Source organism: Chiloscyllium plagiosum, unplaced genomic scaffold (assembly GCF_037043375.1).
Source record: "Chiloscyllium plagiosum isolate Xiang-an unplaced genomic scaffold, Cpla_swu_hap1 HiC_scaffold_5, whole genome shotgun sequence".
Lineage (NCBI taxonomy): Eukaryota > Metazoa > Chordata > Chondrichthyes > Orectolobiformes > Hemiscylliidae > Chiloscyllium > Chiloscyllium plagiosum.
In genome coordinates, this window is record NW_028270143.1 from 7,095,761 (window position 1) to 7,112,566 (window position 16,806).

The window sequence follows — 16,806 nt, forward strand, 5'->3', positions numbered from 1 at the left end:
TACCAGGTTTCCTTGTATTAGATCCTCATTGGACTATGTCACAACTTATTATTGATTTATGTTTTTATACTCCCAAATCCCTTTTCTTTGACCTGAAGAATTTTTTGAATTTATATGAGGCATCATATATTCTTTAAAAAAAATTTACACTATAAATGTTAAAATTTAATTTCTTCTTGTTTTTATGGACTAATCAACTTGTTCAGAGATGTAAGTATACATCACTAGAGCTGGTGGGACTTGAACACAAGCCTCCTAGTCCAGGGGCAGGGACATTACTACTGCACCACAAGAGCAAATACTGTATATGGCCAATTCATGTTTATCATAATTTCCTCCAGTGGATGAATCCATAGCAACATATTCTGAGTTTCAAAACTGGGGACATAGTCATGGCTCAAAAGAAAAAAATTATGGCAAATTAAAAAATGAAGTCAATTTCAGTTCTTGTTTGTGCCTGCTGTAGCTCAATAGTTAAATCCACATGATAATGGGTTGGTCAGTTCACTGAGATTTTTTGGGGGGTTCCTGATACTTAGTGCAAATACAGAATTGGTGGGCAGCCACTAATCTTCAGTTCCTTACGTCACAATTTTGCTATTCTGTAAATTCTTAAGTCACACTATGGAAGCTGGCCATGTAAAGTCTCCTGCCAGTTATAGAGTCATAGAGATGTACCGCATGGAAACAGACCCTTCGGTCCAACTCGTCCATGCCAACCAGATATCCCAACCCAATCTAGTGCCACCTGCCAGCACCCGGCCCATATCCCTCCAAACCCTTCCTATTCATATACCCATCCAAATGCCTCTTAAATGTTGCAATTGTACCAGTTTCCACCACATCCTCTGGCAGCTCATTCCATACACGTACCACCCTCTGCATGAAAAAGTTGCCCCTTAGGTCTCTTTTATATCTTTCCCCTCTCACCCTAAACCTATGCCCTCTAGTTTGGACTCCCGACCCCAGGGAAAAGACTTTGTCTATTTATCCTATCCATGCCCCTCATAATTTTGTAAACCTCTATAAGGTCACCCCTCAGCCTCCGACGCTCCAGGGACAAAAGCACCAGCCTGTTCAGCCTCTCCCTATAGCTCAAATCCTCCAACCCTGGCAACATACTTGTAAATCTTTTCGGAACCCTTTCAAGTTTCACAACATCTTTCCAATAGGAAGGAGACCAGAACTGCACGCAATATTCCAACAGTGGCCCAACCAATGTCCTGTACAGACGCAACATGACCACCCAACTCCTGTACTCAATACTCTGATCAGTAAAGGAAAGCATACTAAACACCTTCTTCACTATCCTATCTACCTGCGACTCCACTTTCAAGGAGCTATGAACCTGCACTCCAAGGTCTCTTTTGTGATCATGCATCATACATCTCTCTATCCTTTGCTCCTACTGTAGAGTAACTTCAGAAATATAGCCAAATCTAATTCTACTTTCCAAATTGCCCTAAGTTCTGCAATTTAATTTTAAAAGAGTATTATAGACATATAATAGAATTCAGAGTCAAGAGTGTGGTGCTGGAAAAGTACAGCAGGTCAAGCAGCATCCGAGGAGCAGGAGAATCGATGTTTCGGGCATAAGCCCTTCATCAGGAATGCCCTGATGAAGGGCTTGTGCCTGAAATGTCGATGCTCCTGTTCCTCAGATGCTGCCTGACCTGCTGTGCTTTTCCAGCACCACAGTCTCGAGTCTGATCTCCAGCATCTGCAGTCCTCACTTTTTACTATATAATTCACCACTTTAAAACAACACTTAAATAAATTAACATGAACAAGTCTAAATATCATTGCTTCTTTAGGCAACATTTAATCTTGACTGAATAATACCTGTATTAAATGCTGAATCTAACATCCGCTGTGAGCACACACAAATTTTATTTCTTACGAGTATTTGCGTAAAGCTTCAAATGTCAATATTTATATAGTATCAACACTTACAATGGATTGATTTTCTATTGTGACATTGTTGATTTGCTCAAAGTAAAACCATAACAAATCACAATTTCAGTGGGCATACAAATCAGGAACGAGATTAAATGTTTACTATGAATAGAAATTAATGAAGATTTATGAAAGCAATCGAATCTGAATGACCAGTCAGAATAATCTACTGATACATAAAAAGTGGAATTGTGAATTATTGAATCAATAAAAGCATTTGAATGAAGTTTTTTTTTTGGAAATTGAAATGGCTAATGTCCAAAAATAGAATTTTGAACAAAACAAAATAATCCTACATTTAATAACTGTCTTGATTAAATTTAGTCATGAAATTTTGACACCCTGTATTAACACCTTTTTTAAAGGCTTTTCTTAAATGTCTCAGCCTGTCTCAAAAGTTTTGAATGAAGAATTTTGGCGAAGTGCCAACCATGTCTGAACTTATGAATTTCAAAGACTTTAACAAGATGTGTCAAAAAGTGTCTAAGTTGAAGTAAAGAATCTTTCATTTCCATGTGGATTTGTGAGTTTCCTAGTTTAGTCAAAAGGATCTAACATGCACTGTAAGTGCACAAAAATCTTATTTCTTATTTATTGGTCTTTGAGTAAAGCTTCAAATGTCAATATTTGTATTGTATCACTGATTGATTTTCTATTACAACATTGGTGATTTGGTCAAAGTAAAACCACAGCTAATCTCAACTTCAGTGAACACACAAATCGAAATCGAGATTAAATGTTTGTTACTAATAGAAACTAATGTGGATTTATGAAAGCAATCAATTCTGAATGACCAGTCAGAAGAATCTATTAATACTTTAGCGAGAAATTAGGGATTGAATTCTCAATGCTTTATATCAGGTAAGTTTTACTTTTATAATATTGAGACCTGCTGTCATTCACTGCTAAGGTATATTTGTGATTAAGTTCCTATGGTTTCTTTACTGACAATTCAAATGCTAACTTAGATTGTCTGTTCTACTTAGTAGAAAGGTTGAAGGGGAAGTCAGGTTCTTAAATCCACCCTGGCATATTAATTTGAATTTTACATCTTTGCCCCATTGGATGCTATCCTTTTGTTTGGATTATAAATTTAATTTGATATTCTTTTCCTTTTGAAACATTTTTTGGGCCTAAAGGTAATGTTTTATACAAAAGCTTGGCAATTTCGAATAACTTATGAGAACCTTTTAAGTTGTTTTGAAAATGTATGTGTATTAAAGATGCGGAATGCAGGTATACACGTGATTGTGATTTTCTGTCATATCTTTATCTATAATTGTCTTTCAATAAAGTTATGCCAGCTGTAATTGTTGCTGTGTAGTACCTTAGATCCTTTAAATACTATGCTAGGACTGACAGTCAAGATATCAAACATCAAGTTTGGTCAGCACGGTGGCACAGTGGTTAGCACTGCTGCTTCACAGCGCCAGAGACCCGGGTTCAATTCCCGCCTCAGGCGACTGACTGTGTGGAGTTTGCACATTCTCCCTGTGTCTGCGTGGGTTTCCTCCGGGTGCTCCGGTTTCCTCCCACAGTCCAAAGATGTGCAGGTCAGGTGAATTGGCCATGCTAAATTGCCCGTAGTATTAGGTAAGGGGTAAATATAGGGATATGGGTGGGTTGCGCTTCGGCGGGGCGGTGTGGACTTGTTGGGCCAAAGGGCCTGTTTCCACACTGTAAGTAATCTAATCTAATCTAAAAGTCATTACATATCGGGTGGAACTTTCTGAGCCCCAAATGAACTGGGCAATGGCAAGAGAGTTGGGAGAGTTAGGTGAGAGTGGGGAAATGAAATTCTTAACATTAAGGGAACAAAACCCAATTTTCCACCAAAACTTTTATCGGCTAAATGAGAAGCTCAATATTGATCGCAATGCCTATTTGGATGCATAGTTACTACTCTCACCTTAGTTATATGTGAGTGCTATTTTCTGAGGTTGTGGAGAGAAACTTGATGGTACAATTACCAACAGCAAAGTCTGAGTGGTTTCCTGGTAGCTTCAGCTTGCTGACAGCCTGTCCAAACAATTATCTTGGACACCAAAAGAGAAAATGCTGGAAAATCTCAGCAGGTCTGGCAGCATCTATAAGGAGAGAAAAGAGCTGACGTTTCAAGTCTAGCTGACTCTTTGTCAAAGCTGAGCTTTGGTTTCAGATTCCATCATCCGCAGTAATTTGCTTTTATTAATTATCTTGGACAGTAGCCCTCAAAATCTCATGGCATGCTCCATGGACAGCAACTGTCCGCCACTTACCTTTCCTAAGGTTGGAGATTGGCATTAGACATGCATCAACCTCAATACATCACCACGACACATCCTGGACTCACTTACTTTAAAATTCGCTGCTTCAATGTTGCACTTTGAAGCTCATCAGCCCCTACGATGCTGGTGCCAGTCCACTTGATATCCGTGGACAGACACGCATCTCTTGCACTGGAATAAGCTGCTCTGGGCTCTTGGCTTGCACTCTTGATTCTCACTCATTTGGTGCCTACTTGGATCCTGCAGCATATTTGTGTTGCCTTGCCACCTAATTTAGAACTTACAGGCTCATTATACTTCTATCTTGCCTTGCCTTTTAGCTGAGACCCAATACCATGCGACATGACACACTTGCCAGCAGTGATCAGTCAAGGGGGTAGATGTATTGTACAGCATTGTGCTACATCAATGTCACAGCTACAACATGTCTCAGAAGCTTATGAAGCTAACACGCTGAACGTGTTTCAACCAAATAGCCATGACTTAGCTGTCATGTCATGGATTCTATATTATTTCACTCCACGGGTAAGGTCATGGTCAGTCCTGTAGGTCCAGTGAAAGCACTCAAGGATTAGTGACAAGTCAGTTTGGGCGATATACAGTGATCAGTCAGGAATCTGGTTATTCATCAGTTGAGACTGTCCTACCATGTCAGTCAGTGGGTGGGGCCACAAGTACTTGTGGGCATCTGTTCACTGAAAGGGAAGAGGGGGGGTTATCAAGAGCCTCTGCTGTTTTGGGCAAATTGGGGAAATCAATTGTGGGGATTGGAATTGTATGCTGGGACTTAAAGGGGACAATTATAGTGAGGAACAATCCAACATGCATGGGGGATGAGACAGCATTGGAATTTATGGGTTACTGCAGATGAGTGCATCATCAATGGTCTGAAAAATGTGTTGGTGGAAAAGCGCAGCAGGTCAGGCAGCATCCAAGGAGCAGGAGAATCGACGTTTCGGGCATAAGCCCTTCTTCAGGAATCATCAATGGTCACCTGGATGGGGGGGGGTGGGGGGGGAGTGCGTGCATAGTGATAATTGGTATAACTAAGATATAGGTCTGGAGCTCAGGGGATAAAGTGGGGAACGAAGAGCCAAATACGAAAGTTGGGTGGCAATGCTCAAAACTGATGGGGCCAACAGGGAATGCAAGACAGAAAGAAACATGGAGGTTTGAGGAGTTCACCTAGGTTGACTGTTACTCATTTTGTGAAGTGCTACCTACATTGCCTACCATCCTCATTGAAATTGCACAATCACTATGTAAATGAAAAATGGTTGTCACCAGACCAGAGTGGGGACAATAAGTATTTTTTTTCTGTCTAAGGGAGCAGACTTTAATTGGGAATTATGTGAGGCCTTTCAGGGGGCAACTGCATTAATCAGGCACATTAATCAGTACAGATTAAAGACATTTGTAATCTTAGAATTCTACATGTGAAATACAGGCAGTAACCAATTGAATACAAATCTAGGCCTAAAGGAATCTTGACCGTCTCAGTGGTCATTACAAATTCATCAGCCAACTTTAAAGTGGCACCTTTGACCACAACTCACAAGGATATTCCAAGGCCTTATCAACTGCACAAGGTGCTCAGCTGCATTTCTCTCACTTTGAACTATAAGTGTTTGACAACATGCTCTTATTTCACTGCTGCTTTCCTTGGGTCATGAGCAAGTGCGGTGGCAGGGTTTCAGCAATCTGACTGCACTTACAATCTCCTATTACGTTTGCATGACATGGCTTTTGTTGCAATCATTGGAATAAGGTCGACTGTGTCCGTGTCCATTTAGAGGCATTGCAAGGCTCTCTTGTCAGAGTCCTCCATGCCCCACTGTATTGAGAACCACTGTGAATTGTAATTTGTGCATGATGTGAATGCTGACTGCTCACATCACTGAGGAGCTGTTTTGTTCCTGACATTCCCCACATAGGTCCACTGGAACCATAATCAATGGATCCAGCCATAGTAGGGCTTATCAGCAGTGTGGCTACTGCACAGCAAAGGTGCATGGAAATTGAGGAGGAACAATTGCATCAGCAAGCCCAGGAACAGCTGCAAACGCAAGGCAGAAACCAAACAACCTCCATGTTTAATGGAATATTTTTGACTTAGAGGTGTTTGGCTGGGTAATTAAATTTTGTTGGGCATGGATGGGAATGTAGAATTGAAATGCAAACAGATCAGTCGTGATCATACTGAATGACAGAATGGGCTTGAGGGGCTGAATGGTCTACTTTTGTTCATCGTTGCAGCTGTACAGGACATTGGTTAGGCAACCGTTGGAACACTGCGTGCAATTCTGGTCTCCTTCCTATCAGAAAGATGTTGTGAAATTTGAAAGAGTTCAGAAAAGATTTACAAGGATGTTGCCAGGGTTGGAGGATTTGAGCTATAGGGAGAGGGCTTTTTTCCCTGGAGCGTCGGAGGCTGAGGGGTGACCTTATAGAGGTTTACAAAATTATGAGGGGCATGGTTAGGATAAATAGACAAAGTCTTTTCCCTGGGGTTGGGGAATCCAGAACTAGAGGGCATAGGTTTAGGGTGAGAGGGGAAAGATATAAAGGAGACCTAAGGGACAACTTTCTCACGCAGAGGGTGGTACATGTATGGAATGAGCTGCCAGAGGAAGTGGTGGAGGCTAGTACAATTGCAACGTTTGAAAGGCATTTGGATGGTTTAAGAATAGGAAGGGTTTGGGCCAAGTGCTGGCCAAGTGCTGACAGATGGGACTAGATTGGGTTGGTATATCTGGTCAGCATGGACGGGTTGGACCGAAGGGTCTGTTTCTGTGCTGTACATCTCTATGACTCTATGATTGATGTGTTTGTCAGGCTTCACAAGTGGAAAGTGAACTGGTGAAATTTGCCTCATAAAATGGTAGATCTGACAGGACCATAGAGAACTTGCTGATTTATCTTCAAGCCATTATTTTGTGTATGATTCATTGAAATGTTCCTTCAACATATAAAACATTTTAAATCCTGAGGGAACGTGATAGGGTGAATACTAGAAAGATGATTCCTAGTGGGTCATAACACGAGTGCTTCACCGGAGGTTCACTGATTATGTTACTTAGTATGGTGATGAAAAGTCTGAAAACGATCCTTCCAGCTCAGCGAGCAAACTTACATCCAAAGATGCTTCCTCTTCTGAGGCCGACTGGAAAAGGGGACATAGTCCAGGAATAAGATGTCTTAAGCTTGAGACAAAGAGATTTTTTTCTCCTGCCGTAGGTCATTTGTCTGTGAAATTCTCTTCCCCAGAAGGCAGTGGAGGCTGGGTAAAGGGAATTTATTCAAAGCTGAGTTCGGTAGATTTTGATAGACAAGGGAGTTGAGGGTTATGGGAATCAGACAGGAATGTGGAGGTGAGACTACAAACAGGTCAGCCATGATCTTATTGAATGGGTGAGAAAGTTCTAAGGACCTATTCCTGCTCCTAAGCCCTGTTGTTATGTTTGTACAGCAGCAGATCTGTTAACACCTGCCAAACATTTTAGCCAAAACTAAATCAATTATTAAGAATGGAATTGCTCATTAACACCCAAACAAGTTGCCTTTCAACCACAAGTATTAAGATTAATCCAAGATTGAAGCATTTTTCGGAAGAATACAGGTTCATTTTTAGATGACTTATATTGTATCATCATACGTTTGTTACTTTTATGCTACCGCTTCATTTTTCACACGACATACTGTATCAATGACATAAATGCTTTGAGGTGTTGCTATTCTGCCTATAGCAAACAAAAGTTACAGAAAGGCTTAGATGGTGATTTTTGAGAAATATGATCACACTGCAAGAACAATGCAGCCAGTCCTTTGACTAAGACTTTCCATAGAGTCATAGAGTACAGAAGAGGCCCTTCAATCCATGGAGTCTCCCAACCTATTTACACTTACTCCATAGCCTTGAATGCTATGACATTTCAAGGGGTTATTCAATACTTTTTTTTAAAACGGAGTGAGGTTTCCCTCCTATACTGCCCTCCCAAGCAATACCCTTCCACCACTCTGTGAGTGAAAAATCCTTTCCTCAAATCCCCTCTAAACATCCTGCCCTTCACCTTAAACTTCTGCCCCTCGTGATTGACCCTTCAACTAAGGGGAGCAGTTGCTTTTTATCCATCCTGTCTGACCCCTCATAATCCTATACACCTCAATCAGGCGTCCCCTCTGCTCCAAAGGTCATACAACCCAAGCCTATCCAATTTCTTTAACTGTAACAGGCAGTGGAAATCAACTCACAAATTGAAGTTATTTTCTAAGGATTTACAATTTAAGTACCCATGATTCATAGTAAGGATAAGACAAAGTTATATAAAATTGGTATAAATGTGTTCCAAAATTAATTTCTTCTTACAATGAATATTTAATTGGTTCAGTACTCCAACTTTAAAATACTACAATGCACAGAAACAGGTAAACGTTATGTCATGTGAAAAGCCTATTTGATTCAACAGTCTGTGTCTATATTTACTTTCTATATCAGCCAATAATCATACTTGCATTGCCCACCTTGTTTACTTGTCATTTTTATTCTCTTTTCCTTAATCACATAGATATTCTAATCTTAAATTGCTGCATATTCTTACGAAAAAAATGAATGACTTAAATAGTCATGTCTCATGCAGAAATTTGTTAGTTTAAATCACTCAAATGCATCAATCAAGAATTCCAGTATTCCTTAGCCAGAAGGTTAAATATGGTTGGCAGGGATGTTAGATTAACTATTCCAATAAATATCAATATTCATTATTTCAATTTCCAAAAGAAAAACAAATCTTTGAGTCTTCAAGTGAAATTTCTAGCTGACTGTATGATATTTTGCAACCATTTTAAATCATTATCTATATTGCCTTATTTATATTTGTAATCAATTGTTAATTCAATGTTATTTTGCATAGTTATCAATGTAATTGCATTTATATTGAGCAAGATTAGGCCTTTCAATTTGAATTTGTTTAGATGATATCTACAAAGCTCAAAATTTACTAATTAAAGCTTTTCATTAAAAGATATTCAACACTTTTTCACATTTCGGCTGAGTGGGAGAACTGAGTGCACCCATCTAATATGTCTAAGGTTTTAATACAAATTCAAAGTTCTGAGTGGGTGCTGCAGGAAAAATATGTCGCGGGTGTTACTTATTACATGCTCCATTGAACCTTGCAAGGTTCAGTGTACTTTTGTAAGGTCACATTGTTACAGGTCATATGCACCAACAGTGCACACATTCTGCACAGTGAAAATCAACAAGCCTTCATTTTGTTTGTTTGATTTGTCTATAATATACCGACTATGGAATGTTAAATTCAACATTAGGCAAATCTCATTATCAGTAGTTAAAGATACTTTTAAAAAGATAAATCTCAGATGAGTAAAGTTATTATCGTTAGATTTGAATCATTTGTTGAAAAAGGAAACATATTGTTTCACTTAGCCATAATGATCAAATTTTAAATTCAAACCTGCATTATATCCCCATTGACTTAATTGAGCAGTTATGAAACTCTAAGTGATCTGAAATGAAATTTAGAAATTCAGCAATTAGCTTTCATTGAAAAGGTTAAAATAGACTTGTCAATATTAAGACCACATTTTAGAGTTCAGTACAATTTTCTACTGAGAGCTAGTGTCCAATAAAAGATTGACACGTTCCAAGTAAATTTCATTATTAAAATTTATAAATGAGAAACTGCTAAAATAAATTAACTATGAAACAAAACTTCATCATAATTCTATGATCTTTGATGACAAAGGACAGTAAATGAAAGAGACAATACAGTTGGTGTATACAATGTGCCATTAACTAGGAAACCTGGCCAAAATCTGAGATTCTTGAGGGAACTATTGCTTGCCTTTCCACAAAATAGGCAAGATACATAATCGAGAAAACAAGTGGAATAAAAAGTTCCGATCCAAATATATAATAACCAGTTAACATATTTTTCAATAGTGTTAAATTGCATTTGAGTTTCTCCTTTGAAGAGAGTACCCTACCAAGTTTGAATTATTAATAATAAGAATTAATGCTGAATAGAATTTGGTATAATGTAAGAAAGAGCTGAAATTGTAATGACTACATCAATAAACAATCAGAATTTCAGTCCAAAACCGATGATTGCGATAGGTATAATTCCAAATGTAGTTTTTCCATTAATGTCATTTGCATCTCAGCAGTGTCATTTTGCCAAATGGTTGCACACAACTTTAGCCAGCATCCATTAAAAATACATCTTCCAAATTTTTTCTAATGTGCTTGCTTCTTCAGTCTATTATTTGCAGTGATCTAACAGCTAACTTTTTCGTAACTTAACAGCAGAAAAGCAATTATCTTGCTATTCCTGTATTACTGATGTGTCTGGTTCCTCACTGGCCTAATGATACATATAATTCCTTGATAATTTAGTGTAACAATCTGCCAACTTAACCTGCTCTTTAACGTTCTTCATCAAATATGAACCATCTTGCCTGCAAGTTTTTCTTCTCTGAGACTTCCAGGTCAGGACCTTATATGGTCAAAACCAAGCACAAACCAATGTTTTACAGCACTAATTGCTAAACTGCTTGTTCACAAATATATGTCACTATAGACTAGCGGAGAAATTGCTAGCAAGATTCACAAATTTGAAAATGTGCCACCAATCCAGTTGTACAATTATTGTAATAAATGCACCAGAGAGGTGTGTTTCTAACAGGAACACTGACAACAGACTGCATTGCATGCATCAGAATTTAATTTATAGGACAAAAATTCACATAGACCATATGCCCTTTCTCCAGTGTCAGCCCCTCCTCTGAGGCAGCAATTACTAAAGCCAGAAATGTGGATAGATCCATTATTAGATGGACAGCAAGTAAGAAATGGCACTTATATTAAGTCTATAAGATTGAAAACTTGAAACATTGAGAATTAGTGGTGGTCTTCACAGAGGTCACAGGCAGACTTTGATGGTAAACAGCCTATTGAATTTATTCATACTTGAAACTTCTCATAACTTATTGCATTGATGGATAACTCAATTATAACAGACTCATGCAAGGTAAATTCCATGCTTTGCTTTATCAACAAATTCTGCTTTTGCCTGTGATAGCAGATGTGTAGGGAATCTGGATCTTCTTGATTAAAATTGTATGGCTAGCTTTGCTTGAAAATTTTCTTTATTCTAATAAATTTTTTTGTCGGTTTTAATTACAAAATTTAATTTAAAACATGCCATGTTACATTTAAAAATAGGGATAAAGAAAGGCAAAAATAAATTACAAATACAAAGTTTATATAAAACTTGATTAGGATTATATTCACTGGAATTCAGAAGGGGGGGGGATCACAAAGAAATCTATAAAATTCGAACAGGGTAGACGCAGGAAGAATGTCCCAATTGTGAAGGAATCCAGAGCCAGTCTAAGAATATGGGATAAAGCACTTTGTACCTAAAATAACGAGAAATTTCAGCACCCAGATAATGGTGAGCTTGCGGAATTTACTACCACAGAAAGTAACTGATGCTAAAATATTGAATGAATTCAAGGCGGAATTGGCTATAGCATTTGGGACTATAGGGATCAAAGTGTGTAGGGGAAAGGCAGGAACAGGTTATACAGTTGGATTATCAGCCACAAAAATATTGAGTTCTGGAGAAGGCCCAAATGGCATCGCGCTGTTCCCATTTTCTATGTTTCTTTGATAAAGACTTGTACAAGATTAGATTAGATTAGATTAGATTAGATTAGATTACTTACAGTGTGGAAACAGGCCCTTCGGCCCAACAAGTCCACACCGCCCCGCCGAAGCGCAACCCACCCGTACCTCTACATTTACCCCTTACCTAACACTACGGGCAATTTAGCATGGCCAATTCACCTGACCTGCACATCTTTGGACTGTGGGAGGAAACCGGAGCACCCGGAGGAAACCCACGCAGACACGGGGAGAATGTGCAAACTCCACACAGTCAGTCGCCTGAGGCGGGAATTGAACCCGGGTCTCTGGCGCTGCGAGGCAGCAGTGCTAACCACAGTACAAGCCAGGGGAAAAGATAGATAAATTATGAGGATACATAAAAGAGCAAAGTTGGAATGCAACACTCTACATTTGACTCCTGGAAATAGCCACATCTTTGTAGCTTTGGTTCAATTTTATGCTTTAGTTTCCTGCAATATAAGTTCTTATATGTTACAAATTAAAGGTTTTCTATATACTTTATATTTGCAATTTTTTTCTGTTTTTTCTTTATTCCTATTTTTTATAAAATGTAAAATAGCATGGTTAAAATTAAATTTTGCAGCTAAAACAGAGAAAATGATGTATTAGAATAAAGTAAAATGTCAAACAAAGCTAACAATTGGGAAATAAATTTACCAAATTAATGAGTTAATATTACAGGAATTATTATGGTCTGCTATTGCACGAAATGTTAAATTAATTGGCAATTATCAGAGAATATTCGGAAATAGAAATAAAGATTGGAGACAAGGAAATGAAAAAAAAAACAAATGGTTCAGAATATATCACCCTCTTTGCACTAGTGGAGAAATTTAAAATCACAATCAAGGTTTCTAAAAGGAAATTGCACAGACCAAAATGATTCTCTACAGAGGGAAGATAAGCCTTTTGAGTCACAATTACAAACAGTAAAAGAAATGGAACTGTAAAAACCTTTGAAGGAAGAGTTGGCACAAGAGAAACAGGAAGAACTATAACTATATACAACCTGCCAGTTAATAACAAAGTAATTGGAACTGGATTCCAATTATTTTAATAAACTAAACCATACAATGGAAGCATAAAGAGTTAAAAGTCATTTTTAAACAGCAGATAAAAGTTTAATGCAGTCTGTTTGTACTGTATGTACTGTTTTTGATTAGTTATGTGGAGATTTAGAGAAAGCATGAGAAATTAAAAAAGGTCACAAGACAGAGCCCCAATCCTGATGAAGGGCTTTTGCATGAAACATCGACTCTCCTGCTCCTTGGATGCTGCCTGACCTACTGTGCTTTTCCAGCACCACACTCTCGACTCTAATCTCCAGCATCTGCAGTCCTCACTTTCGCCTACAAGATAGGTAGACCCTCATTGGTTTGATGATTCTGACATCGTGATGGATATTAAATCCACATCTACTTTACAATACAGTAAATGAAAAATATTTGAAATGTACCTTTTTAAGGACTTAAGAACATAGGTCTTGTCATATACAGTACCAGCTTAAGGCTTATCTTCTCTCTTTAGAGAATCATTTTAGTCTGTACCATTTTCTTTTTGAAATCTTGATTATGACTTTTAAATTTTTCCACTAGATCAAAAGGGTTATATATTCTGAACCAATTGGTTCTTTTTCCCTTTCCTTATCTCTAGCCTATGTTTCTATTTCTGAATATTCTCTAGTAATTGCCAAATAGTTGAAAACTTAAATCATGACCATAACACACCACAATAATTCCTGTACTATTAATTCATTAATTTGATCAATTTATTTTTTACTGCTAGCTTTGTTTGAACTTTTTAAAATTATTTTCCCCATTTTAACAACAAAAATTAATTTTGAACACATCATTTTATAGTTTTTTAAACATAGGAACAAATAAAAATAAACAGCAAATAGAAAGTTCGTGGAAAATCTCTAACTTGTAAATATAAGAACATACATTACAGGATACTAAAATATAAGACCGAACCAAAGCTACAAAGATTTGTCTATGTACAGTATCAGGAGTCAAACAAGTTCTGCAAACAGATCATCTAATAGGTTGTGTGCCTCCTATTTGTATATGCAAATACTCTAATGTTTGTTTCAAGGAGTGAATGTCAGTTGGAGTTTTATTAATATAAGAGGCATGCATACTCTCTAATGTTGAGAAAAGCACACAGGACAGCTGCCATTTTGAACACTTCAGCACTTGTGTTATGCCTCAACATCAATGTTAAATTTCTTGACCACAGTTTCCAATGGGGTTGGTGGAGGGGGCAGAGTCAACAAATAATGACTGGCCTAATTTGTCCTTTCTTGTTTAGGGACAGTGAAACAAAGTAAAATAACTAAAATTTAAAATGTTGGAAATACTCAGCAAATTCAGTGGCATCAGTGGAGAGATGAATAATTTCAAGTTTGATTTGCCTACATCTGCAGTACGTTGTTTTTGAACATGTAGATTTCTCATCGTTGAGGTTGCATTAACTCAGAGCAACCAAGGATTAAACCTGGCATCAGATAAAATGGTGACTTCAAAACTATATAATGAACAGTCACAGAAATTCATTAAATATGGCAATTGTAAGGAATGGGTAGACATTTCAGGGATCTGGGATCAGATAATCATTCATGGTAAGCCAAAGTTAATTGGTAGCCCCTAACTCTATTGTTTAGTGAATTTCCAAATCAATATGTCAGGTGGTTTATAAGTTTATTAATGGAAAGGCATATTGAGGAGCATAGATCAGAAGCAATCAAACCAGAATGTTTGATTTAAAAATGAAGAGCACAGACTAAAACAAAAAGCTGAAAATGTCACCTCTAACCCACCTCTCATGGTCTCTTACTGAGTGTTCTGTCAGCTCAAAACTGGATATTCATGAAGCCATCAGCTGCAGCAGAATTGTAAACTATAACCTCATGACCTGGTATTTTCCTCCCCTTGGAGAATCTAGCCTGTGGTGATCAAACAAATTTGCTGGAGACACTGATAGATAATTTGATATTCTATCAATCATTCATTCCTCCTAATTGCTACTACAACACTTCTATTCAGTCAACCTCAGCAGGATCATTACTGGGTTGCATTGATGGATTGTGTTCTTGGTGGGAGGCTGTCGGTTTTGACTAAACCTGACAGTCATACTTTTAAAAAAGTGAACAGCAAGATCTGTAAAAGACATCTGGCAGTGAAGTGAGAAGTTAAGAAGACAGGAGAGTGCAATAAAAGGAGGTTCTACCCAGGGCTTTTGAATAGAATATAAAAAAATTGCACCCAGTTTTTATTTGACGAACTTCAGTGGAATAGGATGTTGGCGACAGTCCAAAGGAGTGTAAAACCAATTTATTGGCAAAGCTTCACTTGCCGGCATTCTCATCTGTGTTAGAATGTTGTGGTTCAAGTCTCACTGTGAAACTGGAGCATGTAAACCAAGCTGACACTCCAGTGTAGTTCTGAGGGAGTGCAGCCTTTTGAATGAGACATTACACTGCGGTCAAGTCTCCCCTCTCTGGTGGAAATTAAACATCTATAGCACCATTTTGAAGAAGAGTAGGGAAGTGACCATGATGACCTGGTTAATGTTTATCACTTGATCGATTTTATAAGCAAAAGTTTATCTGGCCACACTTCTGTTTGTGGGAGTTTGTTGTCGATAAATTGGTTGCTGCATTCCTGAGTGTGGTTCTTGAAAATCATCTGGCTTCCTGCTAAATCAAATCATCTCTCTGTCTGCCAACTTACAGCACTAATATCTCCAACTCTGCTTCCATTAGTCTGGATCCTTCTGCATGTCTAGGTGTCACCCCCCCCCCCCCCCCCCCCATCTATCTCTCCACCCTGGAGTCTCCCTGCCTCCATTCTTGATGAAGGGCTTTTGCCCGAAACGTCGATTTTCCTGCTCCTCGGATGCTGCCTGACCTGCTGTGCTTTTCCAGCACCACTCTTATCTAAACTCTGGTTTCCAGCAGCTGCAGTCCTCACTTTTGCCTGGATACAAAATTGGCTTGATGGTAGGAAGGAGAGGGTAATAGTGGAAGGATGCGTGTTAGACTGGAGGCCTGTAACTAGTGAAGTGCCTCAGGAGTCTGTGCTGGGCTCATTACGGTTTGTTATCGATATCAATGATTTCGATGAGAATGTACAAGACATGATTAGTAAGTTTGCTGATGACACTAAAATAGGCAATATCATGGACAATGAGGAAGATTATCAGTAACTGCAGCAGGGCCTTGATCAGCTGGGGAAATGGGCTGAGAAATGGCAAGTGGAGTTTAATATACTCTGTAGATAGGTGTGAGGTCTTGCATTTTGGAATGTCAAATTAAGGTCAGAGTTTCATGGTGAATGGTAGGGCCTGAAGGAGTGCAGTGGAACAGAGGGACATTGGAGTTCAGGTTCACAGTTCTCTGAAAGTGGAGTCACAGGTAGAAAGGGCAATGATGAAGGCTTTTGGCACAGTGATCTTCATTAATCAGGGCACTGAGTACAGAAGTTGGAAAGTTATGTTGCAGTTGTACAGTACGTTGGTGAGACTGCATGTGGAGTATTGTGTTCAGTTTTGGTCCCCTTGTTATAGGAAGAATGTTATTATACTGGAAAGCGTGCAGAAGAAATTTACAAGGATGTTGCCTGGACTCAATGGTCCGAGTTATAGAGAGAGGTTGGACAAGCTAGGACTTTTTTCTTTAGAGCGTAGGAGACTGGGGGGGGGCGGGGGGAACTTATAGAGGTGTATAAGATCATGAGAAGCATAGATAGGATGAATGCACTCAATCTTTTTCCCAGGGTTGGGGTATTGAGGACATTAATTTTAGATTAGAGGGGAAAGAATAAATGGAACCTGAGGGGCAACATTTTTACACAGGGAGTGGTATGCATATGG

At 38.5% G+C, this 16,806-nt stretch overlaps 1 protein-coding gene across 5 annotated transcripts in view; it reads right to left on the minus strand.

Annotated features, from left to right (window-relative positions):
* The window catches only part of creb5b (cAMP responsive element binding protein 5b), a 508,761-nt gene that overhangs the window by 219,924 nt on the left and 272,031 nt on the right, over positions 1-16,806 (minus strand). The window lies entirely within an intron of this gene.